This window comes from Felis catus, chromosome A1 (genome assembly GCF_018350175.1).
Source record: "Felis catus isolate Fca126 chromosome A1, F.catus_Fca126_mat1.0, whole genome shotgun sequence".
In the NCBI taxonomy this organism is placed as follows: domain Eukaryota; kingdom Metazoa; phylum Chordata; class Mammalia; order Carnivora; family Felidae; genus Felis; species Felis catus.
The window spans coordinates 6,348,739-6,367,330 of NC_058368.1; the positions used below are offsets into that span (position 1 = coordinate 6,348,739).

The 18,592-nt window shown below is 45.7% G+C and overlaps 1 protein-coding gene across 3 annotated transcripts in view; it reads left to right on the top strand.

The window, feature by feature from the left end:
- Window positions 1-1,578: 1,578 nt before the first annotated feature.
- The window catches only part of WASF3 (WASP family member 3), a 136,381-nt gene continuing 119,367 nt past the window's right edge, over window positions 1,579-18,592 (top strand). For 2 of the 3 annotated variants that reach the window (XM_023250152.2, XM_023250184.2), the window contains exon 1: window positions 1,580-1,701. The gene's annotated coding sequence lies outside the window, so the exon portion shown is untranslated. Of the gene's footprint in view, window positions 1,702-18,592 lie in introns of all 3 variants that reach the window. The other variant, XM_023250199.2, reaches the window with a different exon arrangement.

The window sequence follows — 18,592 nt, forward strand, 5'->3', positions numbered from 1 at the left end:
AACTTACCATCTGATTAGAGATAAGAGCGACCTACATGAAATAATCCTGAGCGCATCAGGACGGTAAGATGAAGGGCTCATAGTGGGTATCAACAAGGTATAGCAGCAGCTCCCATAAGGTGAGGTCACTGAAGAAGAGAGGAAAGGGGAATGTGATTGTCAACTCTGAAAACACACTTTGGGTGTCCTATAGCTTCACGTTTTTGCGTATTAAATCAATGACCTAAATATGGACAGGAAAGCTAGTGCCTGGGTAAGTGAAGACAAAATGAAGAAAAGTCATTTTAATTTGTATACCAATTCAGCTTTGAATTCAGAGGAAATTTATCACACTAGTACCAATATTTCAAATACAGAGGACTGTAAATAATTCACTAAAATTCTATTTACCTTATTAATTGCCAGTATATTTCATGTTGACGCGAAATGGAAACTGAGTGTATGTTATCTCAAAATAGACCCTTCCTTTGGTAGGTTAATGGATTTCACCCCAAGAGGGGCCCATGCTTTTTCTTACGCGTTTCTGGTGGTGCAAATTTCGCTAATACAGTTAGCGACTGCTATTCATTTTTCCTAGCTTGCGGTTGCCAGTTACTAGCTGGAACAAAGGTGGGTAGTTATCACACGTCTGTACAGACAAGAGCAAGGCAATCTGAATTAGTTTTTCTTGGGCCTCTTTCCTGGGATTTGAAATTTTTTTTCTCAAGTTTTTCAATTTCAGCGATAGAAGAATAAAGGCTTGCAACTAAAATACAGATGACATCTCTACCTAAAGTTTTTAAACCCCTTTTCTTCAGGACTTGGGGGCACGAGGACATACTTGGCTTTTCTTTTTTCTTCTCTTCCTTTCCTCTTCCATTCTTGAGTTTACGCCCGAGTCATCAAGTCAAGTCATCAAGTTTACGCCTGGCTGTGCTTCATTGCCACGGGGCTTAGTTTCAGGGTTATCAGATCTTTAATGGGCACTGTGGATTGTCTCACATCTGGGCTGGAGGGCGACTGGAGATAGGGTGAATCAAAAGGGAAGAATCTGTAGAAGGATAGGAGACTAGGCAGAATGTTAACGGATTGGAGAAGGGCATGGAACCAATAGATGACAATGGCTATAATCCTCTCAAGGTTGCCTGAACTTAACCCTGTAGGACGTCTGACTACCTACAGGTAGATGGGACTTGTTCGCAGGGGCCCTCAAAACCCGGGTAAGGTTAGGGTACGGGTGGAAACTCAAAGGGACTGCAGTGGGTCCATCGGTAGCAGAGGCGATGGAAGGGCCCCTGATGATAAACTCAGCCGAAAGTAACCCCACCTCCCCACTCCGGGGCCGACTCCGGCCAAATCCTCATCCGGAGCCGCGGGCGGAGGACTGATCGTGAGAGCCACCTCCTCCGCAATCCCCCGCCCCTCGGCGCCGACGCTCCGCGCTCCTTCCATTTCCCCATTGGCTGAGGCGCTCGCCAATCCTGGTGAAGCGGCTCGGCGAGAGGCCTCCGGTTGGTGGAGCCGGCGCTGAGCCCCCCTCTCGCTCCGGCCGGGCCCCCGGCCGAGGGGGGGCGTGGCCGCGGCCGTGGCCGGGCCGGAGGCGGCGTCGCTGGCGCCGCTGCGTGCGGTGTGGTGCGGGGCGGGGGCGCCGGGCGGCCGCGGCGCGGCGGGACCATGGAGCTCGGAGCGCAGCCCCGGCGCCGGCGGCGGAGCCGCGGACCGGTGAGTGCGGGCTGCGGCCGGCCGGACTCCCCGGTCCTGGCCCCTTCGCTGCGCGGCTCCGGGCCGAGGGGCTGCCCCGGGGGAGGGGCGGGCGCGGGCCGGGTCCCCGCAGCCCGGTGGCCAAGTGAAGTTGCTGCATCGCGCCGGGCGCTCTCGGGCGGCCGGCGGGGCCCACTGCGGGCCGCGGCGCCGCCCCGCGCCTTGCCCTGCAGCCCAGCCGCATCCTCCGCGCCGGCTCCCGTGCCGGCCCGGGCTTCCCGCCGTCGCGGCGCGGCCCGGCGGCCGCTCTCCCCCGCGCGGTCCCTCGGCCCTCGGCCCCGGCGCTGCTCGGTGCGCGCTTCCCGGGCTGCGGGGCAGGCGCCCGCCATCCCGGCCGCAGGTGGCGCCCGGGCCTCCGCTCGCGCCCCACGCACGATGCTCGGGGCTGCCCGGCGTCCGGGACCTTCACATCCCGTGGCTCTGCGCGCCCTGCCGGCATGTGGCCCAGTCCCCGCGTGCCTGCCGCCCCGGGTCGGGCCCTCCACCCCCGGCTTCGCCCTCCCCGCGCCTCTGCGCCGGGTGCCCCCTCCCCCGGGTCTGCAGGCCCGCGGGGCTCCCGGCCTCCGCAGCCAGGCTCGGCTCCCCGAGCGCAGGGCAGGGGGGTCGGGCAGCCGGCGAGGGGGCGCGCTGCAGGGCAAGGGGAGAGGGCTGAGCGCCCGGGAGCCGCTTCGCGGGCATGGATCGTCCCCGGGAGACTTTGCCTGCGCGGCGGGCGGGGGCCGCGGCGCCTGGCTCTCGCCGTCCTCCGCGCCGGAGCTCCAGCGCGTGGAAAACCTTCCCCTCTCCGTCCGTGGTACTTACGGGCAATGGCGATTTCTTCTTGCTTCAGCCTCCCTGCAAGGGATAGTTCCGTGGCGGAGAGCAGAGTTCTTAATTATTAAGAAGCTAAGCGATGGGCTTAGGGATGAATGGGAACATCTCATTTTTCTCAGCCGCCGTCGGGCGTATTAGGAATTCTTTCTCATTTGGGGGTCAGATGAAATCGTACTTAACTACCAGCAGTAATTTCTCAGTTTTTAAAAGACCGAACATTCAAAGGTCAGTTTTTGCTTTGTGCCTGCTTCTCCAAATCAAATGCATACCGGGGCACGAAATTTTAAGATTCAGAATCCACATTTTTGGTTTTTCTTGAGGGGAGGGGCTAGCCTCATTTAAAAAAATCGGTTTGTCTAAAACTTAAAAAGCCTGCGTCTCTATCAAAACTAAGTTCAAAGTGTTATAATGGACTCATTTTTCTGTCGCCTCTAGGGCAAATTCTGTTGAACCTTGGTCGCTTTTCTGTGTATGCTTTACTCAACTTTCCTTTTCTAGCAGTGAAACAATGCAGTGATTCTTTAAAGCTAGTTCTTTTATCTACTAGAGAGGTTAAACAAAGGAAAGCTGGGTTTGACCTTTCCCATAGGCAGTTCTTATTGTGTATCTGGTCTCCTTTCTAACAGCCTCCACATAGCGCTCATTTTTCTTCATTTTTGAAGATCTTAATTTATATTCACAAAAGTTGTGCCCTTTCGGATGTTTAAAACTCACTAGGTTGGGAAGTTTGCTTGACTTCATCAGACATTTGCGGTTTGACCTGTATTCACTGTTGTCTTAAAACCGTGGAAAGAGGGGCACCTGGGTGGTGCAGTCGGTTGGGCGTCCGACTTCAGCTCAGGTCACGATCTCGCGGTCCGTGAGTTCGAGCCCCGCATCGGGCTCTGGGTTGATGGCTTAGAGCCTGGAGCCTGTTTCCGATTCTGTGTCTCCCTCTCTCTCTGCCCCTCCCCTGTTCATGCTCTGTCTCTCTCTGTCTCAAAAATAAATAAACGTTAAAAAAAAAAAATTAAAAGAAAAAAAAACCGTGAAAAGAAGCTTGTTCTGGAACTGTCTACATAAAAATTGTTCTTGCGTTTCCAGTTGCTGACATGAAGTTGCTCTATAGCAGCGTTTTATCTGTTTCCTTGAAACTTATGACCTAATAGCCAATGGTGTGCTACTCTGTTTTTAAAAAATTCTGGAAGAAAAAAAAGAAAAGGCGAAACTGCACTTTACTAAGTGGTGGTGTCGGCATCGTAGCCCCCTGTGTGTTCTCAGCGTGTCTTTGTAAACCTACTTTACCCTTCCCAGAGTAACCTGCGTGTGGTAAGTCACTTCTTGGTTATTGGAATGGTTCCATTAAAACAGTTGTCTGTTTATAAGTATTAAAAGAATTACCTGTCAGGGTGCCTGGGTGGCTCAGTCGGTTAGGCAACTGACTTCGGCTCAGGCCATGATCTCACGGTTCGTGGGCTCGAGCCCCACGTCGGGCTCTGTCCTGACAGCTCAGAGCCTGGAGCCCGCTTCGGATTCTGTGTCTCTTCCTCTCTGTCCCCCTCCCCTGCTCATGCTCTGTGTCTCTTTGTCTCTCAATAATAAATCAACGTTAAAAAAATTAAAAAAAAAAAAAGAAAGAATTATCTGTCCTAGGAGGCCAGTACTAGAGTTTCATTTAGAGTTCCCAGAACTTTTCTTTGAGAAATAATCGCCGAGTATATTTCCCACTTCTACGCTGTTATCATTCCTTATATCTTCTTGGGCCTGCCCGCCACATGGTCGTACAGACTGTTGATGCTCACCTCAGTCCTTTTTGCTCAGAAGCCTGCTTTCCTCTGCAAGGTCAGGTTTTCTTGGGACCTGCCCTGGGGCATTTGGAGCCCGATGCTACTTGCAGTCCACGGGTGCTCAGGGCTGGGGCTTCACCCATGGTGCCTTTTACGTGGGTAATACAGGAATAGAGTATGCCATTCATACGTAAATAAGGCGTTATTATAAACTAAATGGAGTATCACTACGGAGATACATGGAGTAACAAGTCTCAGTCCCCTCTTCCTCTTCTTCTTGGGTGCCCTTGTCCTGTGTCTTTCTCCAGAGGTAACCAAACCTGATCCTATGGGGTGTGGCCTTCCAGAACTTTTTCGAGAACTTTTTTTTTCTTCAGAAGCCAGTGAGTGGATGCCCGCTAAGCGCCTAGCGCGATTTTCATACCGGGAGCGCAGAAATAAGAGAGAAAAGCTCTCAAGATGTTGTTAGTCTGCCGAGACCAACGATTTCAGTGCAGTGTGATCAGTGCCGTGATGGGAGTTAGTAAGCAGAGAGGGGTGCGGAGCATCACATGAATGGCCTAGTCCGTTTGCTTGCTTTATTCATTCGCTGGATTTCAGAGCTTATTCTACGTGCTGGGGATACAAAGGCAAACAAGGTAGATGCCTCTTTTAGCATCTGGTCATCGGGTTCTCGGACAGTTTTACAAAAAACATTTTTTTTAATGTTTGTTTATTTTTGAGAGCGAGAGAGACAGAACATGAGCAGGGGCCGAGAGAGAGAGAGAGTGGGAGACACAGAATCCGAAGCAGGCTCCAGGCTCTGAGCTGTCGGCACAGAGCCCGATGCAGGGCTCGAACCCACGAGCTGTGAGATCATGACCTGAGCCGAAGTCAGTTGCTTAACCGACTGAGCCACCCAGGTGCCCCATCGGACAGTTTTAACCGATGGGGCACACATTTAGTTAACGAGTGTGGTATATGGTAAGCGCTCTGAAAGGGCTCAGCTACTGGAGCTTAGAGGGTGACTGGAAACCGAAGCTTAGGGACTATTCAGAGAGATGAGAAAAGCCTCCGGGAGAAATACAAGGGAAGGAATTGGTCAGAGTCTGGGTCAAGGAGAGGCTTGGTAAAGGCTGTCAGGGACATGGTGTATTGGAGCACCTGAAAAAATTTAGTCTGGTGGTGTGACAAGGTGTGGATGGGCTCAGGGAAGCGGCAAGAAATGGGGCAGGAGAAGCGACCCGGGGCTGTGCGGCATAGGGCCTTGCGATTCCTGTCGTAAGGGGTTTGGACTCTTCTGTGGACGAAAGGAAACAGTTGCGGAATTCTGAAGCAGAAGGGCATGATCAGATTTGCCCTTTGCAGAACGGATGGCAGGGAGCAAGGGTGGAAGGAGGGAAGGTCGAGGAGGTAGAATTACTGGGACTTGGTTGTCGGTTGGTGGGGGTACATATGGGGGAGTTAGGAGAGGCGGGAGTTCTGGGCAGTGCTGAGTCCCGGGTGGCCAGCCGGGTGGATGATGGTGCCTTTCTCAACGGAGCAGCGGCCATTTGGAAGAAACGATGCCCGGTGCACTTGGCTTCGTTAAGTTTCAGGTGGCCGCGGGACACGGTGGTTAGTCGACTGCGTTAGGGATCCGGCTGTTGGGGGATGTCTGGACTTGAGACAGACATCTGAGAGTCCTTAGACCACAGTTCCCAGACTGTGTGCTGATGTGATGCAGTGAACTCACGGGGAGACTGCAGGATATTGAATTGTGGAAGGAAACTCAGCAGTCCATAACATCTGTCCTGCCCTGTGGGGAATACTCGCTCAGAGGAATCTACGGTTTCCACCATCGGTTGCATTACTCTCTTTTCGTTGATAACGTTTGTAAGGCTGGGCGTTCAGTGGTTGGGTTCCCTGTGAGATTCAGTGTGTAGTAGGACATGCACGAGGTGATAACCAGTCCAGCTCCAAGGTTTGAGAAATTGTGAGGTGCCCAACAGGTGCACGCGTACCGTAAGTAAATACTGGTGGTTTATTCAGACATAAAAATACTGATTTTTTTTTTCTCAATTGAAATGTGCTTTTTAAAAATAGGTAATAAGTTGTTAGGGCACGAATGCTTAAGTTATTTGAACTTGTCCAACAATGCAGCAGTCAGGCGTTTCTTTTGGCCCGAGACGCTAAGGGTGCCGTGAACAGAGAAAGTTCCAGAACCTCTGCCTTTGCCCGTATTTGTGAACGGAGGCTGTTGGAGTGGATGGAGTTATTCAAGAAGCACGTACAGAAAAAAGGAGTGTGTCGAATGTGACCTGGGGAGCTCCTGTGTTCAAAAGATACGCAGGAGAGGGTAGGCTCTCACTGTGAGACCGAGAAGGACAGTTGTGGGGGGAGGGGGGCACGAATGGCGTCTGGAAGCCGTGGTCCAAAAGCACATCAGCAAAGAGGGGTGCTGAGAGCCAGGAAGTCATTAGTGATATAGGAGGTGGCCACGGTGACACGGTAACGGGGACAGGAGCGGGATGGCCAGATCGCGAGAGGGTATAACAGCGGGAGCCAGGAAGTGTGTGGGGACAGTGTGTGGGGACAGCTCTTGGGCGTGGTGGTGGTGAAGGGTGGCTCCAGGGGGCCAGGGAAAGGACGGACTTTTTTTTTTTTTTTTTTTTTTAGTGCAAGGATTTGAGCATGTTGAGGAACCAAGGGGAGAGGGTGCTAGCTAGCAAGAGATCCAGACAGACAGTGGGTACAGAATGTCCATTGGTTTCCGCTCTGGGACGTCATTACTGGTTTCACAGGAGGAGTCCCAGGGGAGCCTTACTGCCACGGACCAAGAATTGTACTCAGGTGGGGAGGCTGGTCGGGTTACACGGTGCTTCTAAACCTTGGTTGTGGAGAGGAGAGAAGGGCATTCGCTAGGGAGGCACGTCTGGTTCAAGGGGAGTTGTTTTTTGTTGTTTTTTTTAAACATTGACTTTATTTTCTTTTATTAACTTTTTTTTTTTTTTTTTTAAGAACGCCTTTTTTTTCTCTTCCGTTTGAGACATGCTTTTCTTAGGACTGGTTGAGCCTTCTCAGGGTGGGGTGCTCTGGGCACGGCCGTGCCTTTTTCTAGGTCCTGGCGTCCCGTGAAGGTCGTATGGTCCGCGACAGTGCTGTCCCGTTTTGCTTTGAGTGGACGCTTTCTGCTGTCAGTGCTGTGCTGCTTGCCTCAAGGTCAGTTTTGTTTGTTTTGTGTAAGAGCCTATCCTCCTGTCTTAGCAGATGTCCCTAGATTCGGATAATTTTTCCATACTCGGATTTCGGCCTTAATCTTTGGAGCCACCCTGTTCTGGCTCTTCTTCCCTGGATCTGTGCCTCTTCTCTTTGAGGTTAGCTCTTTTCTTCTCTTTTCTCCTGTTGATGCTCTCTTTTTTTTGCGGGGGGGGGGTGGTTTAAACATCCTGAATATCCCAGGGTGATTTCTCCTCTTTCAGGTCTAGTAGGAGCTTCTGAGCCTCAGCTCTGGGCTCAGCATCCGGGATGGAACTTTCCCCTTCGGCCTGTTCTTAGGGGGCCCTCCGACCTCTGGGAGCCGTGGTCTTGTATTGATCTAAAGATGTCTTCTGCTGCATTGTGTATTTTTGAACTTTTTCAGTGTTTTATTAACATTTCTCTTTAGTTTTTGCTTTATGGTTCTTTTCACGTGATTGAATGCCTACTGTGGACCGTCCTGGTTATTGGTGATAACAGCATTAATCGGACAAAGCACCAGTCCTCAATACCTGGAGAGGGAAAACAGAGGTAAATTGTCTTGCAAACTCACTGTAAGCTCCTTGTGGGCAGGCACCAGACGGCACGGTGCCTCATCCACAGCCGGCTCTTAGTAGATGTGCTCCAGCTTTGTTAAGTAACCTCTTAAACACTGTGGCCACTTACAGACTGTTGTTTAGGTCATAACCTTACTGGCCAGTGGTAACACCCAGTGCCTCCTGGCTCCAGCTGGCCATTTGCCCAAAGCCTTTGTGATCTTTGGTCCTTGAATACTTCCTTTTACTAGCCACTGAAAGCCATCTTGGATCTTTAAATTTTTTTTTGTAATGTTTATTAATTTTTGAGTGACAGAGAGACAGAGCGTGAGCAGGGGAGGGGCAGAGAGAGAAGGAGACACAGAACGCGAAGCAGGCTCCAGGCTCTGAGCTGTCAGCACAGAGCCCGATGCGGGGCCCGAACTCACAGACTGTGAGATCGTGACCTGAGCCGAAGTGGACACTTAACCGGCTGAGCCACCCAGGCGCCCGCATCTTGGATTTTTAAAGCTGTGCTCCAGTGCATCCTGAAGATGTCATTACCCTGCTGCTGTGGTTCCTCTCGCGGAGTGCTGTTATCCATGTTGTGCACACGAGCAGCTCAGCGAAATTGTGTTGCATATAAAAGTATGGATGTGATTGACCGAACTAAGAACCCATGTGGCCATATTTTATCAGCTAAATGGAAGAAATGGTGTCTTCCTTGCACATAGCAGATACTCAACAAATATGTTTTCATTGACTGAACGTGTCATGGGTTTTGATTGAGGACCATAGGAAAAGCAGAACGCTATCACTACTTTCTAATTTTAAGGGTCCGGACTGAGTCATTTTGCTCTACTCATGTTGCACTTTTGTTTTAAGCCCCCCAAAACACGTGCATGACACTCCCCCCCCCCCCCCCCCCTTGTTTTGTCATGTAGTCCTGTGTTAGAGTTATTACCTAGGCACAGTTCGGCTCTGAATTTGACTTTGTAACTCTTTTCGGGGCCATATTCTGTGCAGTTTAGAATGAACACTTACGGAGAGGTTCATGGATTTAAATTGCTCCCTGTGGTGCATGGAAGGAACACTGTCTAAACACGCAGGGAGTGAAGTATCTAGTCCAGTAGAGGGATGACATTAACCAGAAGAGTGGCAAGAAAGTGAGGGAGCAGCTTATGTTTGTGTTTGTATCATTCTGAGAGAGGCTGTTCACAGCTTACAAGGAAGAGGAACTCACTTGCCTTCCATCTCTTGAAAAGTAAGATTTTAATTTTGGCGGGAAGATTGTAGTTTTCCAATATAGGTTACATGCCCATTTTCAACAGAAACAGAAAAACACATTTTGTTTATAACCAAACCTATAGCGTTTGAAACATAACTTGGTTCTCGGTTTTCCATAGTACTTATCTCCTGTTTGTGTACATCTTTTAGAGTTAATTATCCGGTTTTTGATTTAAAAACAGAAATGCACAGAGACCCCTTAATTCCCCAATCACCTGTCTTCAGATTTTAATTACACACTGCAAACAACATTGTTTCCAAAGGCTTTACTAAAATGTGGACTGTCCTTTGAGATATCCCAGGGAGGAAGATTATTAAAATGTTACTTCTTTTTGAAAGCTAGCATCGTAAAATTGGAGGATTGCAAGGCCTATCAGTGATAATGAAGTTCATACCTGAGTTTGCCCGTTGTATTGCATAGATTAGTTAAAAACTTCTTCCATTTCTGACATGTCTAGCATATTCCATACTACCTGTCCAAAAACAAAACAAAACAAAACAAAAAAAAACGTGGTAACAACAAAACCTCATGATATCATTTGATAGAATTATAGAGGCATTAGGTATTACAGGGTCTAGAACAATTTTCGTTTTAAGCTATGTTTATAGTTATTGTTGCTAGACAGGAGTTTAGAAACGTGTGGTTTCATTTCTCAGGCTATTTGGTTTCTGATGATTGTCAAATTACATTTGAGATAAAACATACTGCCCTGCATTTTAGTATTCACCCAGCATGCCCTCTGGTTCTGGACCCTGATACAACTTAGACCAACTGTGTACAAGTGAATGTTACAAATAGGGTTTTGTTGCAGTGTTTATGTTTTATCCAAATGTATTTGTTCAGATTTTGTTGTTTGAGATGCTTATGATTTTATTGAATGCAAACAGTGGAGGCTTGTCCCTCGTCCCCCATTACGTAAAGATTTAAATTAGCTTCTAGGAAATACTCATAGTGATGAAGCTGAATATAAATAACGAGAATCAAAACCATGTGAAGATCATGAATGAAAACAATGAAACCTATTCTTTGAACAAGGGCCCAGCCTCCCAGGTGGGTGTTTTAGTTGTGGAGGGCTAGAATTTTACTCGTGCAAGGCGTCAGTGACTCAGCCCCAGAAGCATCTGTTGCTTAGTGTTTGTGTTCCTCATGGGGTCGTCTTCCACGGGGCCCTTCTGGTAGGCCAGCTTTTTCCACCTGTGACTCAGCCTCCATTAGGAAGTGGGAACTTCCTCCTGCTCGGTTCAGCTGGTGGGCAGGGAGAGAGCCAAGTCCCGTGGAGGTTTTATGGGCCAGCACACATCACTTCTCATCCCCCTGGCTGAACTCCGACGCGGCCTCATTTAATGTGCTGAAAGCTGAAAACGTCGGCTGACTCTGAATCCCGTAGGCTGACTCTGAATCCCCGAGAAGAGAGGACGTAGGTATTGGTGACATAACTAACCAGTCTGCAGACTGGGAACTTGGCCGAGCATCCTGGTGGTGAAAGGGGGAAACATCGTCAGCTCTACGCTGCAGTTTTCACCATCTGTAGAAAACGTACCAGTTTCCTTTCCTTAATACGTTCCCCACACCCTCACTTGGGGTTCGTATTGGTTACACTGAGAGCCGCAGTGTGGAGTGTGCAGCCCATAGGACGTGGTTTTTCTGAGGCTGATTATATTCTGTTTTTTAGATGAAGGGAAAACACACCTTAATAACAACGTTTCTGCAGAGGGTTAAACTCGCATGGTTCATGTGCTTTCTGGTGGCAACAGTGAATGCACTGCATCTCTGTCAAAACAGCCATTCAGGAATATAATGAGCCTCAAATGGATTTTTTGGTAAAAGGTGTATAGAAGCTGGTTTGAAGTTCTCTTTCCTGATTAGGTTGGAGTGCTGGTATTTTATGTTGTCAATTAGAGGTAGACTTTTTGGAGACCAAAAATGGAGAAATGATTGATTAATTCAAAGTCAATGTACTGCATGCCAAGCTTGTTCCAGAACGAGGGTTGGTAAATAGTAGCCTTCGGGCCCAATCTGGACTTTTGCCTGATTTTGTAAAGAAAATTTTATTGGAGTAGAGGCTTGTCCATTCGTTTACACACTGTCTGTGGCTGCTTTTGTGCTATAAGGCAGAGGTGAGTAGTTGTGACAGGAACTGTCTAACCTGCAGAGTACAAAATATTTACTATCTGAGTCTTTAGAGCAAAAAATCCCGACCCCTCTTCTAGAGGATAAGTGCCCTTTCTCAGAGAGATCCCGTTCGAGTGGGGGGGAAAGATAATAAAGAAACAGCATAAATACATGTAGTGATAATGGCTATAGAAAAAATACAGGAGCAAGGGGACAGTGTATCGGGGACTGCCATTCTTGATAGTGTGGTCAAGGAAGTGGTCAGGGAAGGTGTCTCTGGGGTGACAGTTGACAGAGGCGTGATGAAGGTCAAGTGCGCCAGTCCATTAGCTATTTTGGCCAAGAGCCTTATGGGAGGAGGAACAGCAGGTGCAAAGACCCTTGAGGTGGTAGGAGGGTAGTATGAGTAAGTGGGGTGTGTGTGTGTGTGTGTGTGCACGCGCGTGTGTGTGTGTGCGTGTGCAGTTACAGAGGTAATAAAGGACCAGATCAGGTAGGGTCTGGTAGACTGTGGTGGCACTTTGGATTTTATTCTGAGTCAAATGGAAAGCCATTGCAAGTTTTTGAGCAGGGACACGATACCATGTGGCTTAGATTTTAAAAGGGTCACCAGCAGTGTTGTGTAGAGAATAGATTGTAGGAGACAAGGTAGAAAGACAGTGTGTGCACCTGCTAGGCATTGCTAGATGCTGAGAGTATCAGGATGAATCAGATGGCCCTTTCCTCCAGGGGCTGATGGTGTAACCGCTGAGAAAAACAAGTGAAAAGATCACTGTGGTGTATAGCTGTAGGTGGGAAAGTGTAAGGTGCCGTGGGATTGGGCAGGAGGGGTGCTCGATCCCGAGTGGGAGACGACACCCGCCTGAGAAAATGGGAGGACGCTAATGAAGACTGATCGGAATAGGTGCCCGTTGCATACCTGAGCTCTGAGAGTTTTGGAAGAACCACGCGAACAGATCGTCAGAGATTCTGCCATCCAGCAGAGCTGGCGGTGGGTTTCAGATCCTAACGATTGTTCTCTGGAGCACTGCGGGAGAGTGATTCTAAGATTGCATCGGGCCCCGATGGGATACGGTGCAGTGGGCGCTGAAGGGGCACGGATGATCTTGGCCAGAGAGCAGGACCAAGGTAATTTTGGTCCGGAAAAATTGTGGAAGAGTCTCCGTAATTTATCTGTGGAATGTATTGTAGAGCGTTGATAACCTTTCCCATGAGCCCAGCAGCATGAATGAGGTTGCAAAATATACTTCTAAGTAGTTAAACAAATTGATCTGCTGTCTGCAGTTACTGGATCTGACCCAATGAAACTTTGGAGGATGTCTATAATGATGGTTTTTATTTTTGAGAGAGGTGATATTATCCCATTTTGGATAATAATTAGCGGAAAAAATTGTTGCCATTTTTATTGGTGTAGTGAAGGTTATTCATCTTTTTATTTTCTTTAATAGAGTGTCTAGATCATCTGAAAATAATTTCAGTGATTATAAAAGAAATAGGGAGATGAAATGGATACATTCACAATCGTAGAGTGAGTTATTTTTTGTACTACCCTGGTATTGTAGTGAACAGAATTCCGTAAGGATATACAAGATTTGAACAACACAATATTTGAACAATAAACTTGCCTTGCATGTCTAGACATTGCCCCTAACAACTGCAGAATACACATTATTTACCAGTTCATGTGGATAAGCTGTCAGCTTATGGGATATTTCAGAGGATTGAGGTCAAACAGTACAGTATTCTCTGCATTAAACTAAAATCAATAGCAAAAAGTAAAATCATTCCTAAATACCCACAAATTATGGAAGATCTTTAATTGCAATGAGAATTTTAAATATTGACAAAATATTTTGATCAGAATTAATATAAAAATACTTCATATCGAAATCTGTGGGATGCAGCTAAAGTTATACTTAGAGGAAAGTTTATAGCCATAAATACATGTTAGGAAAGAAGACTGAAAAACATTCAGTGATCTGTACATCCATCTCACAGAGTTAGGAACAAAACAGCAAACTAAACACGGAGGAAGTACAGTTGACCCTTACCATGGGGATTAAGGATGCTGACCCCTGGGCAAAGATTCACATGTAATTTTCGGGTATGGATTTTAAGTCAAGGTCTGAAAACCTTTCCCTGCACCCATGATACAGAAGGCTTCACCAATGATTTCCTTAAGAAGTTAGGTAGCTTTCAGCTTTTACATTTTGATTTCTGCTGCACTTGGAGTTTATTCTGGTGTGTGATATTATGAATGGGTCTCATTTTATCTTCCACATGGCTATTCACTTGCCCCAACATTGATGAAGCCCATTTTCGCCCAAGTCATTTGAGATGCCACCATTATTATATATTACTAGGTTTCCGTATACAGGTTGGGTCTGTTTTTGTATTTTCTGTTACATTTCCCTGGTCTGTCTGCCTCTTTGAGTGCTTACAACCACAATTTTAATCATGGAACTTTGTTCTCATATCTGGTAGGGCTACTTCTCCCTCGTTCCAGTTCAGTGTTAACTGAGTGTCAACTTGTCTAGCTCCATAAAGAAGCTTCCGAGTAATTTTTATTGCAGTGGTGTTATATTTGTAAATTAGTTTAGGGAGAACCAACTGCCAGTCTACTGAAGTTGTGATATCTCATCCACGAATGGCGGATGCGGAAGTCTCACAGGGTGTGCCTTTTCAGGAGTGTGAGTCTGTAGATTTCTTCATGGAAGTTTTGAACATTTCTTGTTAAGTATACGTTCCTTTCTCTTGCTGTTACAAATGGGCTTTTCTCTTCCATTACATATCCTGACTGGTTATCGGTTGTGTACACGAAGGCTATTGTTTTTTTGTTTGTTAATTTTATATCCTGCTGCCTTGCTGAATTCCCTTTCTTGAGTTATTTTTTATCACTGATTCTTTTGATTTTCCAGGTTTACTGTCATGTGATCAGCTAGTAGAGAGTTTTATTTCTCCTTTTTCACTGTTTGTGTTTTTAATTGTTTTCTCTTGGTGAATGCCTCCAGAACAGTGTTAAATAGTAGACAACGTATTGGGCATCCTTGCTTGGTTCTTGGACTTACGTGGGCATGCCTCTAGTTTTGACCCAGTAAGATGTTGGCACCCCCGCTCTCTTGTGTGTGTACTCTCTTGTGGGTGTGCTCTCTTTGTGGGTACTCCCACGCACACACTTTCTCTATATGTACCGGTAAAGTCATGTTAAGAAGCATCCATTCATTCCTATTTATTCAAGAGATGGTTTTCCAAAATTAGGAATGGATACTGAATTTTGTCAAGGGTTTTTTTCAGGCCTTTTTGGAGGTTATTATGTATTTTTTCTCATTAGATTTATTAGTATGGTGAGTTGTATTATTCAATTTGCTAATACCGAATAACAATAATAATACTGGTGTTTTTTTTTTATTCCTTTAAGTTTATTCATTTATTTTTGAGAGAGAGAGAGTATGTATGTGTGTGAGCAGAGAAGGGGCAGAGAAAGAAGGAGGGAGAGAATCCCAAGCAGGCCTCACACTGTCAGTGTAGACCCTTGACATGGGGCCTGATCCCACAAACCACGAGATCATGACCTGAGCTGAAATCAAGAGTTGGACGCTTAACTGACTGAGTCACCTAGGTGCTCTGGGTTTTTTTTCTTTAATACTTTATTTCATATCTCTGCATTGGTGTTCCTAAGTGCTATTCGTTTGTAAAGGTGTTCTTTTTTTTTTTTTTTTTTTTTTTTTTACTATCTTAATTGGGTTCAGGAATTAACGTTATAGTTTTTTATGTTATACTTGATTCATAAAAAGAATTTGGAAGTTACTCTTTACTTTTCATGTTTTAAAACAATTTAATATTGGAATTGTCTGTTTTTTTAAGGGTTTGATAGATTTCCTCTGGGCTCTCTGGTTTGGTTCTCTTTTAGTAAGGTAGTTCTTTGGTAACTTTTTCTGATTCTTCTAGGGAAGTTAGTTGGTTTAAGCATTGTCTCTGCTGGGGTCCGTTTTGATACGCTGTATTTCCCAAGAAATTATCTATTTCATCTAGGTTTTTAAATGTGTTTGCATGCAAGGGGGCAGGGTACTCTTTTATGATTTATAGATTTTATCTTTTTTGTATTCGTGTATTCGCTTCTTTTTTTCCTTTGCTGAAATTAGTGTATGTTTTGTTTTGTTATTTCAGCTGCACAGGTCTGTGGCATTACGTCCATTAAGTGCAACCATGAGCACCATTCAGCTCTAGAGCTGCTTCACCTTCCCATAATCCAAATTCTGTGCTGGTTGAATATTCACCCCCCGTTCTTCCCTTCCCCCAGCTCCTGGCAACCACCGTTCTCCTGTCTGTGAATCTGACGACTCTAGGTCCCTCATATACGTGAACTCATTTTTTTTTTTTTTTTAAAGAATGAGAATTTTTATTAAGTTGGTTCTCCACCACGTTAATTTCTGCTTTTGTATCTTTACAGTTACCATCTTTAAAAAAATGTATTTATTTTAAAGTAATCTCTAGACCTAACGTGGGGCTCGAATCATGACCCTGATCTTGAGAGTTGCAAACTCCACCAACTGAGTGAGGGGCCTTCTTTGTACTCCTTTTGGTTGACCTTGTTCTCCTTTTTAGCTTTTTGAGTTAGGAATGGAATACATTCATTTTTCTGCTCTTAAAAAATTGACATTGGGGTGCCTGGGTGGCGCAGTCGGTTAAGCGTCCGACTTTAGCCAGGTCACAATCTCGCGGTCCGTGAGTTCGAGCCCCGCGTCGGGCTCTGGGCTGATGGCTCAGAGCCTGGAGCCTGTTTCCGATTCTGTGTCTCCCTCTCTCTCTGCCCCTCCCCCGTTCGTGCTCTATCTCTCTCTGTCCCAAAAATAAATAAACGTTGAAAAAAAATTTTTTTTTTTTTAATTAAAAAAAAAAATTGACATAGGTGGTTAGGGCTCTGGATTTGTTTCTGATTAGTACTTTAAATTCTTCCATGGAGTCTGATATGTAATGTTTTCATTATCATTATTTTTTAGGAATTCTGTGACTTGTTTTTATATTCTCTTTCTTCCAAGAGTTGTTTAAGGTTTTTGGTGGGAAGGTTTTTAAAAAATAATTTCTAGCTTTTCTCTGATTTTTAAGAAAAAATGTTAATTTTATTGATACTGGTAAAAATCACATCAGAAGTGTGGAGCTTGGTGCATTTTCACAAAATGTATTCCATCACCCATGAAACTAGCACCTAGAACATACCAGTGTCTCTTTTAAGTCATGACCACCCCGCTCTCCAAGGGCATCCCCTATGCTGACTTCTAAGCTGATGAGTTTTGCCTGGTTTTGAATTTTGATCATTATAAATGGTTTTGTATTTAGATCTTTTGTTCACCAATTTTTAAAAATTCGTCCATGTTGTTGCAAGTACTCTTGGGTCATTTATTCTTCTTGCTGTGTGTGATTCCATTGTGTGTACCATAATTCATTTATGTTTCCCTTCTTGTACCATTTTACATTGTTTCCAGTCTTTCAGTTTTCTTTGAAATTTTGATCACTGGTTATTGTTGGTAATATTGCTGTTTCATGATTACGTTCATGATTTATTTGGGCCTTATCCTGGGATTAACGTTTTGTGTTTGTTCAAAGGAGGTATATTCTCTATTCTTAGAGCGCGGCGTTCATATATGTCCAAAAAAAAAACCCTTCTTTATTGGTTATGTTGTTTAGATCACTTTTTTTTTTTAATGTTTATTTATTTTTGAGACAGAGAGAGAGCATGAACAGGGGAGGGTCAGAGAGAGAGGGAGACACAGAATCTGAAACAGGCTCCAGACTCTGAGCGGTCAGCACAGAGCCCGACGCGGGGCTCGAACTCACGGACTGCGAGATCACGACCTGAGCTGAAGTCGGATGCTCAACTGACTGAGCCACCCAGGCGCCCCTAGATCATTTACTTTTAGTCTTTGTTTATTTTCCTTCCTGATCTGTTTTGGGTACTGAGTAGTGCGTGTCTCTTATTTATAGAGATTGTATTTTTTCTTGGATTGGTTATAGTTTCTGTTATTTGATTCATAGATATTAATACTTTTTTTGCATTGTGAAATGATAGCTTTTAGCATTCATCCGCCTGAATACTTTTTGTCTTAACTTTTATCTTGTCTGGTATGATTGCCACCTAATTGCTTCCATTTGCCTGATAAGTTTTTGTGCATCGCTTTATTTTTAGCCTTTTCGAATCTTGCATCTTAAATCTGTCTTCTCGTTACTACGGGACAGGGTTGGCCTTTGCTCTCTGAGGAAGTTTGAAAATCTTTTAAGTAGGCAAGTTTATTTTTATTTTTATTTTATTTTATTTTTAAACGTTTATTTACTTTTGAGACAGAGAGAGACAAAGCATGAACGGGGGAGGGTCAGAGAGAGGGAGACACAGAATCTGAAACAGACTCCAGGCTCTCAGCTGTCAGCACAGAACCCGACGCGGGGCTCAAACTCACGGACCGCCAGATCATGACCTGGGCCGAAGTCGGCCACTTAACCGACTGAGCCACCCAGGTGCCCCGGCAAGTTTAGTTCATTCACATGAATTGTTATAACTGAGATACTTGTTTTTGGCTCCGTTGTTATCTATGATACAGTTACCGTGTGTATCGAACTTACTGTGTTCACTCATTATTACGTGTATTTTCCTTGAGCTTGATAAAGACAACTTCATATCTAGGAAGGAATAAATTTTTGTCCTAGCGGTTGCTTTTCAATTATGTACCTGTATAGTACACCCTCCCCCTTTTTAACCATTTTAACCCATTTTACTCTCTTGTATGTCACCTTGATATGGCTTCTTTTGATTCTCACCTGTCACCAATACAGTAGTGATTTTATTGTTTTTTTCTTTCTCTTTTACCTCCCCATTTTACTCACTTACTTAACTTATTTATAGTGTATGCGCTCGCTCGCAAGCCGGGGAGGGACAGAGGGAGAGAGAGAATCTTAAGAAGCTCCATGCTCAGTGTGGAGCCCTACTTGGGGCTCGATCTCATGACTGAGATCACGATCTGAGCCGAAACCAAGAGTCAAGACGCTTAACCAAGTGAGCCACGCAGGCGCCCCTTCCCATTATTTTTGTTGCAATTTTCTGCTTTGTCACAACGTAGGTTTATATACTTCTATCCGTGACCCTAGTCTTG